We start from the raw sequence: 19,680 nt of genomic DNA on the forward strand, positions 1-19,680 counted from the left end.
ATTTTGCTGTAAACCCTAATCTGCTTTTAAAAAAAGTCTTAAAAAAAAGTTATCCACTTTGTTTAAATCTGTCATTTATATAAACTAGGTCTATCTTTTCATACCAATCAGTGTTGGCTCTAAGAATTAATAGTGACTACCGTCAGGAAAAGAAATTGGTTCCCTTCATTTTATACAGCATGTCTATTTTATTTTTCATGTAAGAAGGAATTAAATATTAATCACTATGGAAACTTGATTGTCAAACAGGAATTTGTCTGCAGAGTCTTCAGCTAAAACTCAAAGAACCTCCACTGTATCAGCTACAATTTAATCTGTTCATTTTCAGCTTTTAACCTACCCAGGAAACATCTGCAGAGTTTAGGGAAACCCCTAACTATTTCAAACCCTGTATAGCGTGAAATTTTGGAACTACAATAGAGGTTAAAGATGATGTGGTCCAACATCTCATTCACAAGGAAATGTACAGTTCCAAGGACAATTCATCCAGACTGCAGAGGTGGCTCCAGAGCAGCCCCAGCACCAGACCCAGGATGCCCTAAGCCCCAGGTCCTAAGGCTCCTTCTGGTTCCCTCTGCCTCTCTCTCTACCTCCCTCCCGTCGCTTCTCTCTCTGAGTCAGAGCTAATAGATCTGTCAGAAATTGTACGGCAGCACAGATGGTAAGAGGAAAGCAAAAATCAAGACTCAACTAAAATTCTTTCATTATTGCAAAACTCCATTTCCTATACTATTTTTCCTAGTAAACAAGAGTTATTGGAGACTGTGGTGTAAGGAGTCCCACAAGAAAATTTTTTCCTTAGCATCATTTCCCCTTAGCTTCAACCCTTAGCTGTGCCTCCAGCACAATCAAAATCTACAGAGCCACAATGTGACGAATCATAGTCTTCTTCACATATATCTAAATCCATTTATCCAAAAGTATTCATTCTTTCAACAAGTATGTACTGAGTACTGACTCTGTACCACGTGCAGATGTAGGTCCTGGGACACAGCATGTACACTGGTAGCTGGCCTTATACTCAGGTTACCTTATACCCATCCACTTATGGGTACTGGAGGGTCTGCAGGAGCCATGGTATTGGGCTGTGTGCTGGACCACACTGTACATACTCATTGTATTAAAAGTCTTCATAATCACGTCCACTGATTGGCTTTGGAGGTTCAGACCAGCACTAGATTTCAAGAACATTTATCCACATTGCCAAAATTCTGGTCAGTTCTTGTACAGTAAAAACCAAGTGTTGTGCCAATAATCCATGATTGACATATTGCTGCAACAGATGCTAGGGTTGTCCCTGCTGGGGATTTGGGTAAATGGTCTCTAGCAATGAAAAATATGTTGAATGCAACCATGGATTGCCTAGAGATTCTACAAGATCTTCTATTTGACATTTTACCATGGCTGATTCTCTTTGGTTCCACAAATGTTTATCATGTGTATATTCTATTCTAAGCACTGTTCTAAGGGCTGTAGAAATAAAAATGAGTAAGATATTGGCCTTTTCAAGGGTCTGCTGATGAGATGGACACAGTCACTCTGACATGGTAAGGGTGGTGGTGGAGGTATGCACGAGGTGCCACTGGGGTCCAGGGGAGGCAAGCCTCACCCATCTTGGACAAAGGAATGGAGCACACAGTGGCTTCCTTGAAGGAGGGGGCACCTGAAGAGGGGATAGAAGGAGGAAAAGGAGTTAGCGAGGCAAATGGGGGAAGCATGTTTCAGACAGAGACATGAATAAAGGCATGAAGATATGAAACAGAATGAAATATATGTGAGGAATAATGAGCAGCTTAGAATTACTGCAGCAAGAAATGAGAGGAAACCAGAGAGATATCTGGAACTCAGGTCATGAAAGGCCTGGCACATAGTAGGTGCTCAACAAATACCTGCTGATGAAAGAACTGGCTAGAGCTTTCCTCAAGGAAAAGGTATGAACACATGGCTATACGTGATGGGCAAACTTTGTGTTTCACTTTGGTACAGAAACAGAACATAATGTTTCAGCATGACAAGGACATGACGTGGTCAGCAAGAACATAGCTCGCTCAGCATGATACTTGGAGATGCAGGCATAATAAAGAGGAAGCGGCCAGGCAGTTTTGATATCTTGTGACCAGAAGAGAGGGAAGAGCTGGGGTGGCGTCTGTACAGAAGATACAGGCTGAGATCATAAGGAGAAAGGTAAGAGGGAGATGCTCAGGATCCGTGAGTTTGAGAACTTCTTGGATATAGCAACCATGTCTTTTCCCCCCACTGGCCTGGATACAACCACATAAATAAATCAAGTGTCTGTGACTACTCACCTTTTCTCATGGCACTACATGGAGGAAAGAAACTGAACTGAGAAGGAGTAGAACTTAATATTCCTATGGGTGCTTTTTGTGTGGGCTCAAGTCCTCTGCTGCTGTTGAAGAGGCTAGAGAATACCCAGGGCTGGGAGAACAAGAAGTTAACACAACTTTGACAGTTCCATAATGAAACGCACAGGAGCTCTGGGCCAGAATAGAACAGAAGCAATGAGGTTAATAACGGAAGTAGACAACATAAGTACCTGTCATAAATTCTATTCTAAAAATCTTTCATCACACACCAAAAACAACTCAACAGGGTGAAATGTAATCTTTTGATGTTTCTAACATTGACTTTCTGTTTATAGTGTATTTTTTTTAATGAAAAAAGAGGCTGTGTATGTATATGGGAATTCTTTGTACTTTCTGCTCATTTTTGCTGTGAATCTAAAACTGCTCTAAAATATAAAAATCTTTAGGAAAAAAAATGACACAGTTCATTGTATAGAAGTTGAAGCAGCTCAGGGCTGAGAGCCTGAGGCCCAGGTTCCTAATCCTGGCCTGAACTAGGACTCTGACCCCTGACACCCTGGACCACTTGCCTGTTTTCACTCCTCCAGGTATCTAAGGGCCTGTGATTGGGCTCTGATGATTACGAGAAGCTGAGACTCACTTAAGCTCATTCAAGTGAAGAACAGGAAGGGCATACAGTATTAAGAATACAGGGTAAGCTGAAGGGTAAGGAACTAGATAAGGGCTGAGTCACAGAGGCCAAAACTGATGCGTGGCGTTGATTCCCAGGCAGACCCAGGGAGCTCAGCGGAAGGGATCTGAGGCCTGTCTGATGCACCACTGGTGATGGAGCCCTTACTGCCCATGTGTCTACACCACTCTTCTCTAGTTTATATTTTTTATCCTCCTCAGTTGTGGTTCCCAAAAGAGAACATCTGACTGGCTCCTTAAATACAACTGGCTCTATTTAAACTGAACTTTTGAGAGTTGGCAACGTTGTAAGGCCCTCGCCGGCCTGCAAGTGAGCCATCCTTGGGTCAGGTCCTCCCCTGGTCCAGTCATCTTGGCCACGCAGCTGGGTCACGCAGATACTCAGCAGGATCTGGCAGGTGAGGACAGCTCCCCTTGGGAGGGACTGTGGGCATAGAAAGCACTGTGGATTCATTTACGAAACACTGATGATGGCAATGCCTCGGCAGAAGTCTCAGGCGTAGGAGATGGAAAAGTGACATCTGGGTGGCAGAAGGGACTTAGGCCTTAAGTGTACAAGGCCTTTAGCAATTAAGACACACCTAGACATTCCTGAAAAATCCATTCCCAAGATTCAGCATTCCTTCCCCACCCAATCCAACTCCATAATTTAGGAAACCATCTGCCCCTACTCTCCAGTATCCCAGGTTCTGAGGGCATTTTAATTGAGCAAATGACCTTAAAAGTCACAATGGCAAGGATTTGAAGGTCTATTCCTAAATGAGATGAGCTTTTCCTTAGTTTATGGCTGTGTCCACACCCTTACCATAGCCCTTCTGTGGTTCTTCAACTTCTACCATTATACCACAGTAATTTGGAAAAATAGTCTGATCTGTACAGCTAAGGCCACACTATAGAAATGAGAAGTTCTGACCAAAGTCTTGCTTCTGGAGGCGCTAATCCCTTCTTGAAGCAATTGCAAACAGCCCTCTCCCAGTCAGGAAGCACCCAGGGTAGCCGGAGCTCTGGCAGCCTCCCTAGGAAATGAGTCAGAACTAGAGAGACTGCTTTCTTTGTCTCTTCTCAAAGATCCGTTAGCATACGACTACTGAGCTCTGACACACGGACAAGTGGGCTGGGGGAAGGCAGCTAGTTTTTGAGGCTCCATTTTAAGGAGAAATAAATTGATTAGATTCATTCACTAAATGAATAAATAGCTATACAAGCAGAATCAAAGGTATCCTATGACAACTGTGGAAAGTTGAACATTTTATAGGTGTGCCTTGCTTTTTACACATTACATTTTCCTCAAAAGTATAGTTGAATTAGATGCAAAGAACTGGAACACAAGAGCCTGGCTAGGTGGGAGGCTACAACAGAATGCACATACACATACACACACCCCTCTTTTTAAGAAATACTAATGTAAACCTGTTCCAATAAGTGGGAAGGGAGAAGGGAGATATTTACAAGGAAAACACTGTACCCTTCTAATTCTTTTTATTCCCAAAAAAAGAAGGCAGGAGATGAACTTTAACCCTGACCATTCTCTCAGTTTTCACAGGCTTTTGTAAATATAAATATTCTAAAGGGATCATTATATGAAATGCCATAAGATACAGAGTGCCTTTTTATGATCCTAAATTAATAAAGCAATTTTGTAGACAGAATAAAAAATTACAGGTATTTCCTTATTCTCCCAAATATGTTCTGATCTAATATTACCTTTTTTAAATCGAATAAACTGTTCTTTTGAGTGATCATAATAAAAAGAGACTGAGTTGAATAATTACACAACTTTTCACACCTAAGTACTAAAGTCAGTAAAAATGATCTTCATTTCTAATCGGTCTTCAAATGACACTGAAGATCCTGTCTACTAATGATCTGTGAATGATAGAATACTAATCTTTCAAAGAGAATAAAATATAAGAGGTTGTTATGTGGAAAAAGACTGTCAAGTGATGAGTAATTTCAATGTCAAAAAATGTTTTGGGTATTGAATTTGAACAAAGTAGAGCACATTCACAAATACTATTGGAATTAAGGAGATTTCTAGAGAGGTCAAATTTTCTGTCACATGAGTTAAGCAGCCTGTTTAAAAGAAGTCAGTTGATCTCTACATGAGACCTCTGATTAGATCATGAGATACTGAATTCTCAAATAACAAGGTCTCTTTTTAGAAATTCTTACCCTAAGTAGTACTGACCAATCTTACTGAAATAAAAAAGAAAAAGAAAAACATAAATCAGCATAATCTTCATGCTTTTTTTAGATTTATTAAGTAACCTCCCCCATGGATACTAAGTATACACGTTTTTACTATACAAATGTAATTTTATACACCACAGCCAGAAAGTAAAGTGGGTGAACTATTTTAAAAACAACAACAAAAGAAACACTTTTGGTAGTAAAAGTCCCAAAAGTTTAACAGAGAAGACAAGAATAAAGATTGTTGCCCTGTTTTTTTTTTTTTTTAGCATATGGTAATGCTAAATACTTAAATTTCTTAAATTGTTGCTGTAACAACATTTAAACCTATTTGTCTGCTCTGAATGTTGTTCTTTTGAAAATGCTATGGAGAATCTTTTAGGCTGAACCTTAGAAATGATTTCAAGAGCCCAGCATTAAGCAGCTATATAAAATATTTTTTTAAATTTTGTTTCTTCTTTTTCCTCCCTTAACAGAGGCACTGGGGATTGAACCCAGAACCTTGCGCACGCCAAGCACATGCTCTACCACTGAGCTGTACCGCTCTATAAAATTATTTCAAGTTGCTAAATATCATCATAAACATGCAGTCAAAAGGACATAGTTGCACCAACATTTCCATGATAAAATGATTTATTTTTATGAATTGTTTAAGTCACATTCCCCTTCTGTATTCTTCCTATTCGTTTTCAAATGAAATTTTAATTCAATATGTATTTACTGACTCCCTCTTATGAACAAGGCTCTGTGTTAAAAGGTGGGGGGTGGGTGGAGGGAAATGGCATAGCCTGTCCTCTGCTTGCCATGTCCAGGCCTCTCTTCCTTGATCAAATGTCAAAAGGAGGTCAAAGAACCACAGTCCATTCTAACCCAAATAGCCCTATCATTGGGCATTATTATCCCTGTTTTACAGACAAAAAAAATTGAGGTTGGGTGCAGTAAGGTAGGTTGGCCAAGATGAGATGGCTAGTTAAATGGTGGAGCCAGGATTTGACCCAAGAATGTCTAGTTCCAACTTTCCTTCTTTCTACATTACACTGTGGTATTAGGAGTTTTCTTATTCAAACCCCAGCTCAAATGTCACTATCTCAGATTGGCTGTCCTTTTATATTAGTAATTTTATTTGCTTCACATTTTTAAAGAGATTAGACCCATTAGTAAATTAGTGAGAGGCTTTTCCAGTTGGAAAAAAAGTCTTTTGCATATATTTTTCCAAATAGTAACTTAGGTGAAATTCTTCTAACATAGGAGGAAAAAGGGATATAAAATAGAATTACACTTTCTCCCTGTCGTTCACTGAATGGCTAAGAGGAATGGGGGCCAGTTCCAAAGGCCAAGTGTGCACACCTGACCATCATCATGCCCAACGGAGTCATCAGATGCTCACAATAAAGTATCTATGGAAGATTCCCCACAAATACACACCCCTTCTGGCACATGGGTGAAGCAGACACTCAGAGTTTGAAATGTCAGCATGGGCAATGTGGGCTTTCTTAAGAAAATAATGAATTAGTATTTGTGTTATGTATGAATGCTTCTTCAGTATCTTTTCAGGAGACTCTGAGATAGGAGTTTTTACCTCGATATTAAAAATGTAAGTGCTCTCAAAGAGGAGAAATAGGTTATATGACACAAAACTATTTATTTGAGGCATGTATTGAACGGTGTGCTAAAATGGATTTTGCCCTATGGCTTTTCCTGTTTCCAGTTTTGCATTATTCTTGACCATCACTTTTGGGTTTCCAGACCCTTTATACAGTCTTTATTCCTCTCTGATTAAAGGGATTAACTTGTACAGCAAGAGCGCTCAACTCCTCTGATCCCCCTCACCCCTAGACAGCCCTATTCCAACAGCCTGCTGAGATGACCTGTCTGGAGCTCAATCAGGCAATGCAAAGACTAAGAAGAAAACTTCCTAATCTTGGATGAGGACTTTCATTATATCAACTCAATGGTCATGTGTTTCTGAATTCTTAACTCCATGTCGTACTTCTTCTAGAGCAGAAAATTCCCCTAATTATTGAACTTTACTAAATTCTCCAGTTTCAAAAAAAAAAAAAAAAAAAGGTAAGGGGTTGAAAGAATAATGAATCAGGTTGCTGGTCTTGTCACATAAAATTGACTAAGACTCAAAACATCAAGGGAGAGAGGGAAAAAAAAGAAGCATATTTTTGTAATCTTTTCTGTGAGCTCTCATTATAGCAGTTTATGAATATATAGCTGATAATTGTAAATAATGAATTCTTGGAAACCACACTCTAACGTGAAGAGCTGTAAAGCAGTTCATATTTTCCCCAAACAGCAATGTTACAACTGAGGTTTGGGTTCCCAAGGCTTAGGTAGCATATTAGTTGTAGATATGATCAAAGAAACACCATAAAGCAATATGCAAAATTATAAAACTGTGAACCAATTTCAAATATCAAAATTATACTGCTAGGGTCCCAGCCCTAGGGTTTAAAACAATACAAATTGATTACACAAGTATTTTACTATAAAGTACATAGAAAAGCACACTCATATAATACATATTTGATCAGAAATCTGTATGTTTACATTAAACATATAAATATGAGTGAATTATAAAGATTGGGAATTGCCTTAAAACACTTCAAAAAGAAAAAGTGTTGAGAGAGGGAAGACAAGAAGCAAGATGTGCAAAATGCCAATTATCTGATGTAGCCGTGTGCTTGGGGGTTTGTCTTACTCTTGTCTTTACATTGTATATGTTTAAAACTTCTCATAATAAGTTTAAGAATCTAAGATAAAAGTTATAAATTAATTACTACTTATAATTAATAAACATTTAACAATTTCTGTTTCCTTATTAAAACTGAGACAGACTCTTTGGGGAAAAATAAGATAGATCAGGAACAACTGCCCGTGGGAAGAGGACTTAAGGCAGGTTTCCCACAGCAAGCAGCTGTCAGCAGGGTAACTGATGTGAGAGCCCTCCCCCAGCCTTTGAGATGGTGTGCTCATGCACTACTACACCAAAGTGTAAAAGTGTAACTGCAGAGAATGAAGTTAGGCTCTAACCTTATACCACATACACAAATTACCTCAAAATGGATCAAAGGTCTAAATGGAAAAGCTACGACTATAAAGCTCTTAGAAGAAAGCATAGGGGGAAAGCTTCCTGACATTAGAGTTGACAATGATTTCTTGGATATGACACCAAAAGCACAGGCAGCAAAAGAAAAAAATAGATAAACTGGACTACATCAAAATTTAAAATGTCTGTGCGTCAACATACACAATCAGCAGAGTGAAAAGGCAACCCAGAGAACTGGAGAAATATCTGTATCTCTTATATCTGATAAGAGGTTAATATCCAGAATATATAAGGAACTCCTACAATTCAACACCAACAACAAAAATAATCTGATTAAAAATGGGTAAAGGAGTTTTCTCCAAAGAAGATATACAAATGGCCAAGAAGCATATGAGAAGGTCCTCAACATCATTAATCATTAGGGAAATTAATGAAATGAAAACCACAATGAGACACTACCTCACACCCATTAGGATGCTTATTCTCAAAACAAAACAAAACAAACAAACCAAAAAAACCCCCCAGAAAACAAGCATTAACGAGGATGTGAAGAAATTGGAACCCCTGTGCACTGTTAATGGAAATTCTATCCAATCCAGCAATTCCACTTCTCAGTATATACCCAAAAGAATTGAAAACAGGTTTAGAGATATTTGTACATCCATGTTCACAGCAGCATTATATACAATATCCGAAAGGTAGAAGCAATCCAAGTATCCATCAACAGATGATTGGTTATGCAAAATGTAGTAGAGTAGTTCCCCCTTATCCATGGGGTATACATTCAAAGACCCTCAGTGGATGCCTGAAACTGAAAAGCACCAAATTCTTATATATACTATTTTTTCCTATACATACATACCTACGATAAAGTAATTTATAAATAAGGCACAGTAAGAGACTATTCAAATTGCAGCATCACTACTCTTATGCTTTGGGTCATTATTAAGTAAAATAAGGATTACTTGAACACAAGCACTGGGATAGTTGATCTGAACCAAGAGGGCTACTAAGTAACTAACAGGCAGGATATGCTGGACAAAGGCATGATTCACATCCTGGGCAGGAAGGAGCAGAATGATGCGAGAATTCATCATGTTATTCAGAAGGGCACGCAATTTAAAACTTACAAAAACCTGTCGTATCCAAGAAATCATTGCCAAATCTAATGTCAGGTATTTTCCATTTAATATTTTTGGACTGTGGTTGGCCATGTGTAACTGAAACTGTGAAAACAAAACTACAGATAAGAAGGGACTACTATATATATTTATTTATTTATATCCAGGGGAATATTATTCAGCTTTGAAAAGGAAGAAATTCTGACACATGCTACAAGGATGAACCTTGAGGACTTTATGCTAAGTGAAATAAGCCAGTCACACAAAAACAAAAAACCAAATATTGTATGATTCCACTTATATGAGATACCTAGAGTAGCCAAATTCACAGACAGAAAGTAGGAAAGTGGTTGGCATGGAGCTGGAGGAAGAAGGAAATGGGGAGCTGTTGTTTAATGCATAGAGCTTTAGTTTTGCAAGACAAAAAGAGTCCCAAAGATTACACAATATGAATGTACTTACTGAGCTGTATACTTACAAACAGTTAAGATCTGGAATTTTATGTTATGTGTATTTTATGAAAAAGAAAAAAATTCTAAAGTGTACGTCTGTATTCTAAATGTTTATTAAATGTTCAAATACATGGCCATTTCAAAAAGACACATCTCCAAAGATGACCCACGATAACTACACTGGATCCTTGTTGTTGGACTATTCCTATAGAGTTGAAGTAAGAGGAACATAGTAACTAATTAATTAGAACTTAGTTAATGAGATATAGAAGAATTCTGTTGCATAGCAAATTAATACATTAATGTTGGGGCTCACATATTTTAGCAGGGTTCTGTTTTCTTTTTTCTTTATTCAGGTAATAATTTATTGCTTTTCACTCTACAGCTTTGTGAATTTACCAAAAAAAAAAAAAAATCAAAGTTTACCAACTGCTCAGTTCAGATTGAAAATGCAAGAGGTGAAAATTTGGACTACCATGGACACTGGGTGTGCACCTGCAGATATGCACTGAAATCTGCAACAAGCTGCCTCAGATTTGTTTTATTGCCCTCAGAGATGCTGCATTCCTCACACAGCTCATACAACACACTTGGGTTATAAATCAAGTCACTGGAATGGTATTAGAGGTTTTTTTCTATTTGAGGTTATGGGTTTTTTCCTTTTTCCTTTTTTCTTTTTTGCCCTCCTGCCAGAAAATGAAGTTTTCCATTCATTTCTGAAAAATAAATTGATCAATAAATTAATTTTGTTCTGCTTCTACTTTACACAAAGCTTCATATTCAACCCAATACCTGAAAAACAAAATTATTAGAAAAATGGATGAAATAAATAAACTATGGACTTAATGCTTCTACAGAAGAATAAAGGTGATTTAGATGATTCCAAGAAATGGTGTTGAGTTCAAAATGAAGTTAGTGAGGGCAAGAAAGAGAGAAAAAATTAAGAGGCAATGCCCTACCTAGGGCCACCCATGAGAAGTCTCCAGCCCTGAGAGTCTTTCTTTCAGAGAGCCAGCCAGCTCTGGACACTTGCTACCTGAGCTTTCACACTACTAGAAGTTGTTTGAAATTATCAAATTTTCTTCCCATTAAATGTAATTTTATTTTTATTTTTAAAATCTTCAAATCAGGATGACAAGTTAAGACACTCGACACTATTCCTGGGAGAACAATGATGAAGAATAAGGAAGAGGTGACCATTCGAGAATAAAAAGTAAAATTGCAATTGAGTCTAATGTTCTCTGTTTTGTTTTACGATCTTAAAAAACACTAAGACAGCTTAAAAAAAAAAATACATTTCCACCTACATCATAATATCCGGTCCCCATGGCACTGTACCAACCCCAAATAATTAAAGCCAGCTTTAGCTCAGGGAACTCCGCCAGTGCTACTACCTGAAAGACAGGTAGTGAACACAAAGCCATGTACTTTTGACTGGATTCTCTAAAGTGCAATGAGTCAGACTCTAAGTGTCAGAAGATCTAGTCTCATGCTAATGAAAACAAAGATATTTACTGTTAAAACCCCTTTTATCCAAGTACCTCAAAGTGCTTGGCAAACATTAATCAAATAAAAATAAAGGCATAGCCTCAGGATATGTGAAAGCACTGGACTTTCAAAAACTCATACAAAAAGCCTCTAGATCCAGCTACCAATTTACAGAGGAACACGTTAAACTACACCATGGCAATATAATCAGCAAAAACCAGACTGAGAAATTCTATAGGACAAATGATCCAGTTTCTTCAACAAATAAATTTCAAGGAAAAAAAAGAGAAGGTGGGGAGGAATAAATTAGGAGTTTGGGATTAGCAGATACAAAGTACCGTATACAAAATAAATCAATAACAATATCCCATGACATAGCATAGGGAACCATATTCAATATCTTGTAATAACCTATAATGAATAAGAATATGTATATATATATATATATATTGTATGACTAACTCACTATGCTGTACACCAGAAACTAACACAACACTGTAAATCAATTTAGTTCATTAAACATAATTTTTAAAAAAGGGGAGGGAACATACAGATTGAGACTTAAAGAAAATATCAAGCAACTGTAATATCTGAACCTTGATTCAATTTATGATACAACTGAAAATGCAAACACTGACTTGATACTAAGGAATTACTATGAATATTTTTATGTATAATAATAATATTGTGGAGGTTATATATACACATATATACATGTATTTTTTTTAAGTGCTTATGTTAGAGACACTATGTCAGGGATCCTGAAGACCATTCCTAGGTTCAGTGATTTCCTAGAAGGACTCACAGGACTCACTATATACTGTACATTGCTCAGATTTATTACAGCAAAAGGATGCAGAACAAAATCAAATCAATTCCCCTCCCCTGCAACAAGTTGTGACAATGTTGTCTACCAAAGAAGCTTATTAGAGACTCCACACCCAGGTTTTTATGAGGGCTAGTTAGAGAAGCCTGCTCTGTATAGCATGTATCAAGATTCCAGACTCCCAGGAGGAAATCAAGTATTCAGCATAAACCATATTGTCTGTGTACAAAGCTTAGGCACAGTGACCCACGAGCAGTTAAGGTGGTGAGAAGCCTCCTGAAATCCAAGTTCCCTTATGCTAGCCAGGGGCCAAACTTGTAAGCAAACCTTTCAAAGGATAACAGGTCTAATATGATAACTCTTTTCTGCACAGATTCATACTGAAATATTTGGGATTAAATGACAGTACACCTGGCACTTGCTTCAAAATAATATGGAAGAGCAGAAGTGGGTGTGGGTAGAAGACTGGCCATTGTTGAAGCTGGGGCATGGGTACATGGGAACTTACTGTACTGGTTTTTCTACTTTAGTATATGTGTTAGATTTTCCCATTATAAAATATTTTGCTTGTTCATTTTTAATTACAGGAGAAAACTCAGAACCAGTGCTTAGGCTGTGAATCAACAAGTGTGGGCTAGTGGGGATGAGAACTAAAGCTTGTAAAGAAAGCCCTTGGGCTGCTACCAAAGTCTGAGGGAAGAGAGATTGTCCCTGGCCACGTGTGAATAGGCTTTGAACCGCAGGACTCAAGAGTCAGTTAACTTGTTCTGGGAGAAAGGGACAGGAAGAGCAGCCTCTTTGTCCAAGGCAAACTGTATCTCAGAGCTAAGTCTGAGAGTGATTTAACTGGAGCCACAGATTAAGTGGCTGACAAATGATCTTAAACAATTTACAGAGTTTGGCAAATCAGATTTATTGTACTTTAAAGTATTAATTGCTGAGCCATAAAATAAATCTGTAGCCACTTTTTCCACAGCACATTAACAAAGAAAAGAGAATGTTTCTTCCATTTCAAAAATGTGTTCTTCAGCACTGAAACATGCTATTCACACACATAATACAGTACTCAGGAGGACATTAGACTCAGGGTGACTATAACCGTGGCAACAAGTTCCAAACACTAGACATACAGAGAATTCTGACTCACTGCTATGCAGCCTCCACAGACACCACTAAATTCTGGTTTACTTAGGTGGGTATACAGAAGGTGGGGGGAAATACTGGTAAAAGTAGATATTTTTTCCCCTGAAACTACAAATAATCTGTATTTAATAATATATTATTTGTAACAAAAATATAACAAAACCATGTTTCGGCTGGCATAATATAACAGTGGAAAAAACAACTAGAAGAGGGTGAACTACCAGCTTAACATGCATCACTCATGGCCTGGCCCCTTGCTCTAACACCACACAGCATGACAGCTCAATCTTTGACAGACAGAGAAGGAGGCAGGGAGGACCAGCCCAAACCAGGAATACAGATTCACACATTTTCCCTCTCTTATATGTAGAAAACATGTGTTCATAACTGAGTGGTGCCCTCCTTGGTTTCCAAAAAGAGAAGCATTTTTGACCCATCATCAATGACTCATCATCAATGAAACATTACTGTTAGTGGAGATGGCTTTTCACTAATCACCAACTGCCAGTATGACCAAAAACACAAGATGGAATCTCTGGGCTAGGGACCAGAACAAAGCATACAGACGGATAAGTGGCCAAGGGTCTCCTCAGTTCTAAACTGAAACCCACAGATCTTTCCTGCCAATGGAAAAGCATATCAACTTCCTAAAGCATTAGCACCATTCAACAACGGGTTACAAATATACTACAGTATTTAGTCACAGAGTTCCTTCCAGATAATTGTTATCAAGATGCAAGTTGTTCTGATTAAATAAAGGGTAGAATATTACTTCTTGTAATGTTATCTAAATGCCAAGATCTCAGCAAGTATAATTCTGCTGAACTTATCTACCTTTGCACTTTAATAACTAGGAAACCAACTATGGCAGAGACCTTTAAATAAATGTTAAAGGTTGACAAATACATAGTTCTCAATTATGTCCAAGGGGCAAATAGTCTTCCTTACGCTATTTACAAAACCCAATGCGAGCCAGTAATCAGTCACTCTTGAGATCTATGTATGAAAAATATACTTCAGCCTAAAGTACTTAAAAAAATTATATTGACTTATAGAGTGGATAAAATTCAACTATCCAGAACACTATTAAGAATAAAGGGGAAAAATGGCCTCTGAGTGCTCAAAAGAGAAGACGTAAAGCCCTAGTATGTACTAAAGCTTTACCTGGAGGGGAATCCTTCAAGTTTTCATTCAACAACTCTTCCTCTAGTCTTATTTTATAATTTTATCTGTTCCAAGTTCCTGTCAATTTAAAGGCAGAAAAGTAATGCCTAAGTACTAAACAAACTTGAGTTAAGTTAGGCAGGGAAGGAGGATTTTAAGGATGTGGGGCTCTTCATGATGCCTACGAACAGGAGCAGGGCTTCAGACAGAACTGGAAACACTTTGTCTCTGCTCCTTTGTGCATATCTGCAACCACTGCTTTCTGGGCCCCATGGCTGGCGAAAGATGCCCACCAGTCTACAGGCATAACCACAGGCAGTGAGCTTCCCTGCTCTGGGAAAGTTCCAGGAAATGGACATGGAAAGGCCAGCATAGGACAGGTTGCCAGCCTGGACCTAGCCACACGTGGCTGAGGTGAGAGGATGTCAAGTTAAACTAAAGGGCGGGGATAAAAGGTTCATCACAATCTAGGGAAACCCTCAAAAGAGTACCCACTGCAGAGGAAGAAAAGCTGCAAAAATATGGGAAACTAGCAAGGAGCAAAAGGAAAGATTTTATGGTCTTATAATGAAGAATGCAGGTCCTCTAAAATTCTTGAACTGAGGTAATCCAGTATATGGGCAAACACTCCATAATACCTTAGTAGACTATGAGAGCTTCACTGGACTTCTGCAGTACTCGTCACCTTTATTACCTTTATTATGTTGGTCCATCACTCAGAATAGTTTTAATTGTATTCAACATCCTCTCTTTGTAGGAAAGATATATTGGGAATTCTAAATTTGCATCTCTTGGGGAGTGACGGAAATGTTAGCTATCTTGATTGTGGTAGTGGTTTCATTAGTGTATACATCTATCAAAAGTCATCATATCATACAGGAACCATACCACAATAAAGGAGTTTTTTAAAAAAATAAAGAAAGGAGAGATTATACTTATACCAATGGGACACTTGGTGAAAGACACTAACACACTGGGTTTTTTTGGTGTTTTTCTTTTTTTAAGTACAGTTAATGTACAATATTGTGTTAGTTTCAGCATCGTGATTCAGTCATATATATACATATTCTCTTTCCTTATAGGTTATTACAAGTTACTGAACACAGTTCTCTGTGCTATACAGTAGGACTCCGTTGTTTATCTAGTCTGTATATAGTAGTTTGTATCTACTAATACACTGTTGATGGAAGCATTAACTGCTTGCTATACTCTTTCTGGAAAGCAATTTAGCATTTTATACAAAGTATCTTAAAATATTTAGTAACTTTGGGAATCAAGTCTATGAATTTGGTCCAAAATACATATTAAATTGTATTTTATGAATATTCATAACAGCATGATTTATAATACCCAAGCTGGAAATAAACTTAAATGTCCAGTAATAGAGGAAAAGTTAAATAAACTATGCCCAATCCATACGGTAATCAGAAAAATAAACTACTTTAAATGACAAGGGAAAATGCTCAGGTTATAAATAGGGGAAAGAGGCACAGAAATATAGATTATATATGTGTGTGTGTGTACACACATATATATATACATATATAAACTAATCTCATCTATACCAAAAAAAAATGCAAAAAGCTAGAAAGAGACAGCTGCAGGGAAGCACACTCTGAGATGGGGAAAAGTGTTCACACTGTTTACTAGGGTGTGCTCCTGGGCTCTACAGCTACGGGAGGAAGGGAACGAAGCACTGGGTGGAAGGAGAAGCTGAACTGCAATGTAAGCCCCACATGGAGGTGGATGACCCTGCAGAGATGTCTTGAGTCAGCACAAGGAGGCTGGGCCTTCATACCCTTGCATCAACCAGGCACCAGATATAGGCTGCCCTAGAAAAGAGTGTGACCTTAAGCTGAGAAAATTCCCAACAACCTCACAGTAGCTGGGAAGAAGGATGTGGAAAGTCCTCGAAGATAGACCTGTTCAGTGCAGCATAGTATCTACAACAGAGACTATATCCAAAAATTAGCACTGATTGTCTTTGGAGGGTAATCTTTAATTTTTCAAAAACTTCTTCACCAGGGTCTTCTGTATTTTCCCAATAAGTTATAAATTTTACCCTATTTTTAATAACATATTTTAGAAAGATTTATAACCAATATATCTGTAATAGAAAATAAATTTGCTTTACAGGAATAATTTTGAGTACATAGAAAATTAGTTATAGAAAAATACATATGCACAGCTAAAGTTTGATTATTTTTAACATTTAAAACAACTCAAATTTATCTCTAAGAAATATAATAAAAAACATAAAAATAACTTTTTCATAAATAGATCATAACCTGAATACTAGCTAAAATTAGGTTTTTACTTTGTACGCCATACAATCAACAAAAATGTGAAAATCCCAAAAATATTAGGAAAGAGTAGTTTGCCTTTAAAAAATAGAAAGCTATTTTAGGATTTACTTCACACCCACACATACACATATGCTGGGTTATATACATCTTTGGAATGACTGATAAGATATCTGAAATAAAATTTTCATAAATTGTTACTTTAATTACCAGAAAGTTTCTTTGAAATAACTAAAAAAAAAAAAGTTTATACTAAACCATCTGAATACATCTTGCATCTGCATAAGAAAAGTACTTATAACATACACTTATGAAATAGCTTAGCAAAGGACTTTTGGTTCTAGCTGGATACTTGTATGGATAACTTGTATCAGACTAATAATCTCACTGAGAACAACTAAGAAAACTGGATAAAATACAAAACCAAAAAACCAAAAAACCCAGCAGATTAAAGGTGTTGGAGAGCAACAAAGAATCATGATTTTAGGGACCAAGTTCCCAGAAAGAAGAGAAATACCCTGAGGTGAGCCCTATATTTGCTACTACCTTTTTTCCTCAGGTCATCTGCCAATTCACCTACAGAAACTGAACAGAGTATTGACCTAGAACTTGTGACCGTCTCACTGGTCTAGGAAGATAAAAACTAGCTGAACCAGTAGCCTTGAACTCCAAGATTGGAGGGGGCCAGGATATTGGAGAAAGAAGGTGGTCCCAGTTACTCACAATTTCTGGAGCATTTTGTTGGTTCAAAATTGTAGATGTGCAGGGAAAGTGGCTGAGAAATGAAGTAGAAAGCAACTATAAAGAAGCTAAACAGCTAAGTAGAAATTCTGGCAACTCAAGAGGTGAGGAAACAAAAGTTGGCATTCAGGGCCAGAAGGAATAAAGGTCTGGCAAATATATGCCAGTTTTCACTTGAGATCCTTAAAACATCATATGTAAGATTAAGGCCAAACTGGAAACTGACTGCCCTTACAAAGCTTGAAACACAATGAAACATCTCAATCCTTAATTGGACAAGGTTATCAGTCTGCCTGCCAGAAGAAAATTAAATCATTTCTGGAAGATATCATCCAGAGCCTCTATAATTTTTCATTTGGAATGTGCTCCCTTCAATAAAAAATAAGCATGAAAGACAGAAAAAAAGACTAAATGACCAAAATCCAAGTGAACAGGCAACAGAAAAGGAGCCACAGGTGGCTCAAATAATGGACTGATCAAGCATATATTTTAAAGTAACTATGATTAAAACCAAGCTCATAGGTACAGAGAACAGATTGGTTGCCAGAGGTAGGAGGGTAGAAAGTAGGCAAAACAGATGAAGGGAGTTGAAAGGTACAAACTTCCAATTACAAAATAAGTCATGGTGATGCAACGTATAGCATGATGACTACAGTTACTAATGCTGTATTGCATATTCGGAAGTTGCTAAAATCTTAAAAGTCCTCATCACAAGGGAAAAAACTTTATGTATGCTGATAGGTACTGACTAGACTTATTGTGGTGATTATTTTGCAATATATAAAAATACCAAATCATTATGTTGTATACCTGAAACTAACAAATGTTATTTGTCAATTATACCTCAATAAAAATAACTATGATTGATACATTTAAAAATATGCAAAAGTTGGTAATTTTACCAGATAGCTTAAACATTTTTTTAATTTTATTTTTTATCGAAGTGTAGTTGATTTACAATGTTAGTTTCAGGTGTACAGCAAACCAATTCAGTTATACATAGACATACATACGTATATTTTCTTTTCAGATTCTTTTCCATTATATGTTATGACAAGAAATTGAATATAGTTCTCTGTGCTATACAGTAAGTCCTTGTTGTAGCTTGAATATTTTTTAAAAGGCAAGTAGAACCTTTAGAACTTAAAAATACAATAACTAAAATTAAGAATTCAGTGGATAGATTAGATATGGCAGAAGAGAGGATTTGTCAGTGAAAAATAGGTCAGTAGAAAACAACCGTATTGAACCAAAAACAGAAAAAATAAAGTAACAGATAAAAGAAGATCAAAGATATATGGAATGATGTGAAACAGTCTAATTCATACGCAATTGTGTTTCAGAAGGACAGAGAGAATAGGGCAGAACTATTATTTGAAGAGATATTGGCCAAACATTTTCTAAAACTGATAAAAAAACATTAAGCCATAACAAAAAGCTTGAAGGACCCATAACAGAATAAATGAAAAGAAAACAGTTATGTGTACACATCATAATAAAACCACTGAAAACTAAAAACAAAGATTAAAGCCTTAAAAGTGGCTAGTGGCTGGAGGATTGGGGAACTGGGGTAGCAAGTCTCAACAAATTTTAAAGAACATCCACAGATAACAGGGTATGTCCATTGTCCACAGTGGAATTATGCTACAAAACAGAAAGATAACTAGAAAATTGCCACACTTTTGGAAATAAAGCAATATATTTCTAAATATCCATGAGTCAGAGAAGAACTCTCAAGGAAAATAAAAACATATTTTGAATTAATGATAGTAAGAATTCAACCACAAAAAAGCCCAGAAGAATATAGCCAAAGTGGTACTTTCAGGGAAATTTATGTATTTAAATCATGTATTATAAGAAGGAAGGCTGAAAATTAATGTCTAAGCACCCATCCCAAGAAGCTAAGAAAGACTAGCAAATTCAACTCCAAAAAAGCTGAAGTAAGAAAACAAAGACAGGGTGTGGGAGATGTATAGCTCAGGGGTAGAGTGTGTGCTTAACACAGGTGAGGTCCTGGGTTCAATTCCCAGTACCTCCATTAAAAGAAAAAAATAAATAAATAACAAAGACAAACACAAAAACAATCAACAAACTAGAAAATACTTGTATAATAAAGAAAAACCAATAGAGTCAAAAGTTAATTATCTGAAAATACCAATGAATTTATTAGACACTAGCTTTGT

General features: G+C 37.1%; 1 protein-coding gene across 5 annotated transcripts in view; it reads right to left on the reverse strand.

Annotated features, from left to right (window-relative positions):
* The window catches only part of MYO5A (myosin VA), a 173,599-nt gene that overhangs the window by 131,143 nt on the left and 22,776 nt on the right, over window positions 1-19,680 (reverse strand). The window lies entirely within an intron of this gene.

This window comes from Camelus bactrianus, chromosome 6, assembly GCF_048773025.1.
Source record: "Camelus bactrianus isolate YW-2024 breed Bactrian camel chromosome 6, ASM4877302v1, whole genome shotgun sequence".
NCBI classification, from domain to species: domain Eukaryota; kingdom Metazoa; phylum Chordata; class Mammalia; order Artiodactyla; family Camelidae; genus Camelus; species Camelus bactrianus.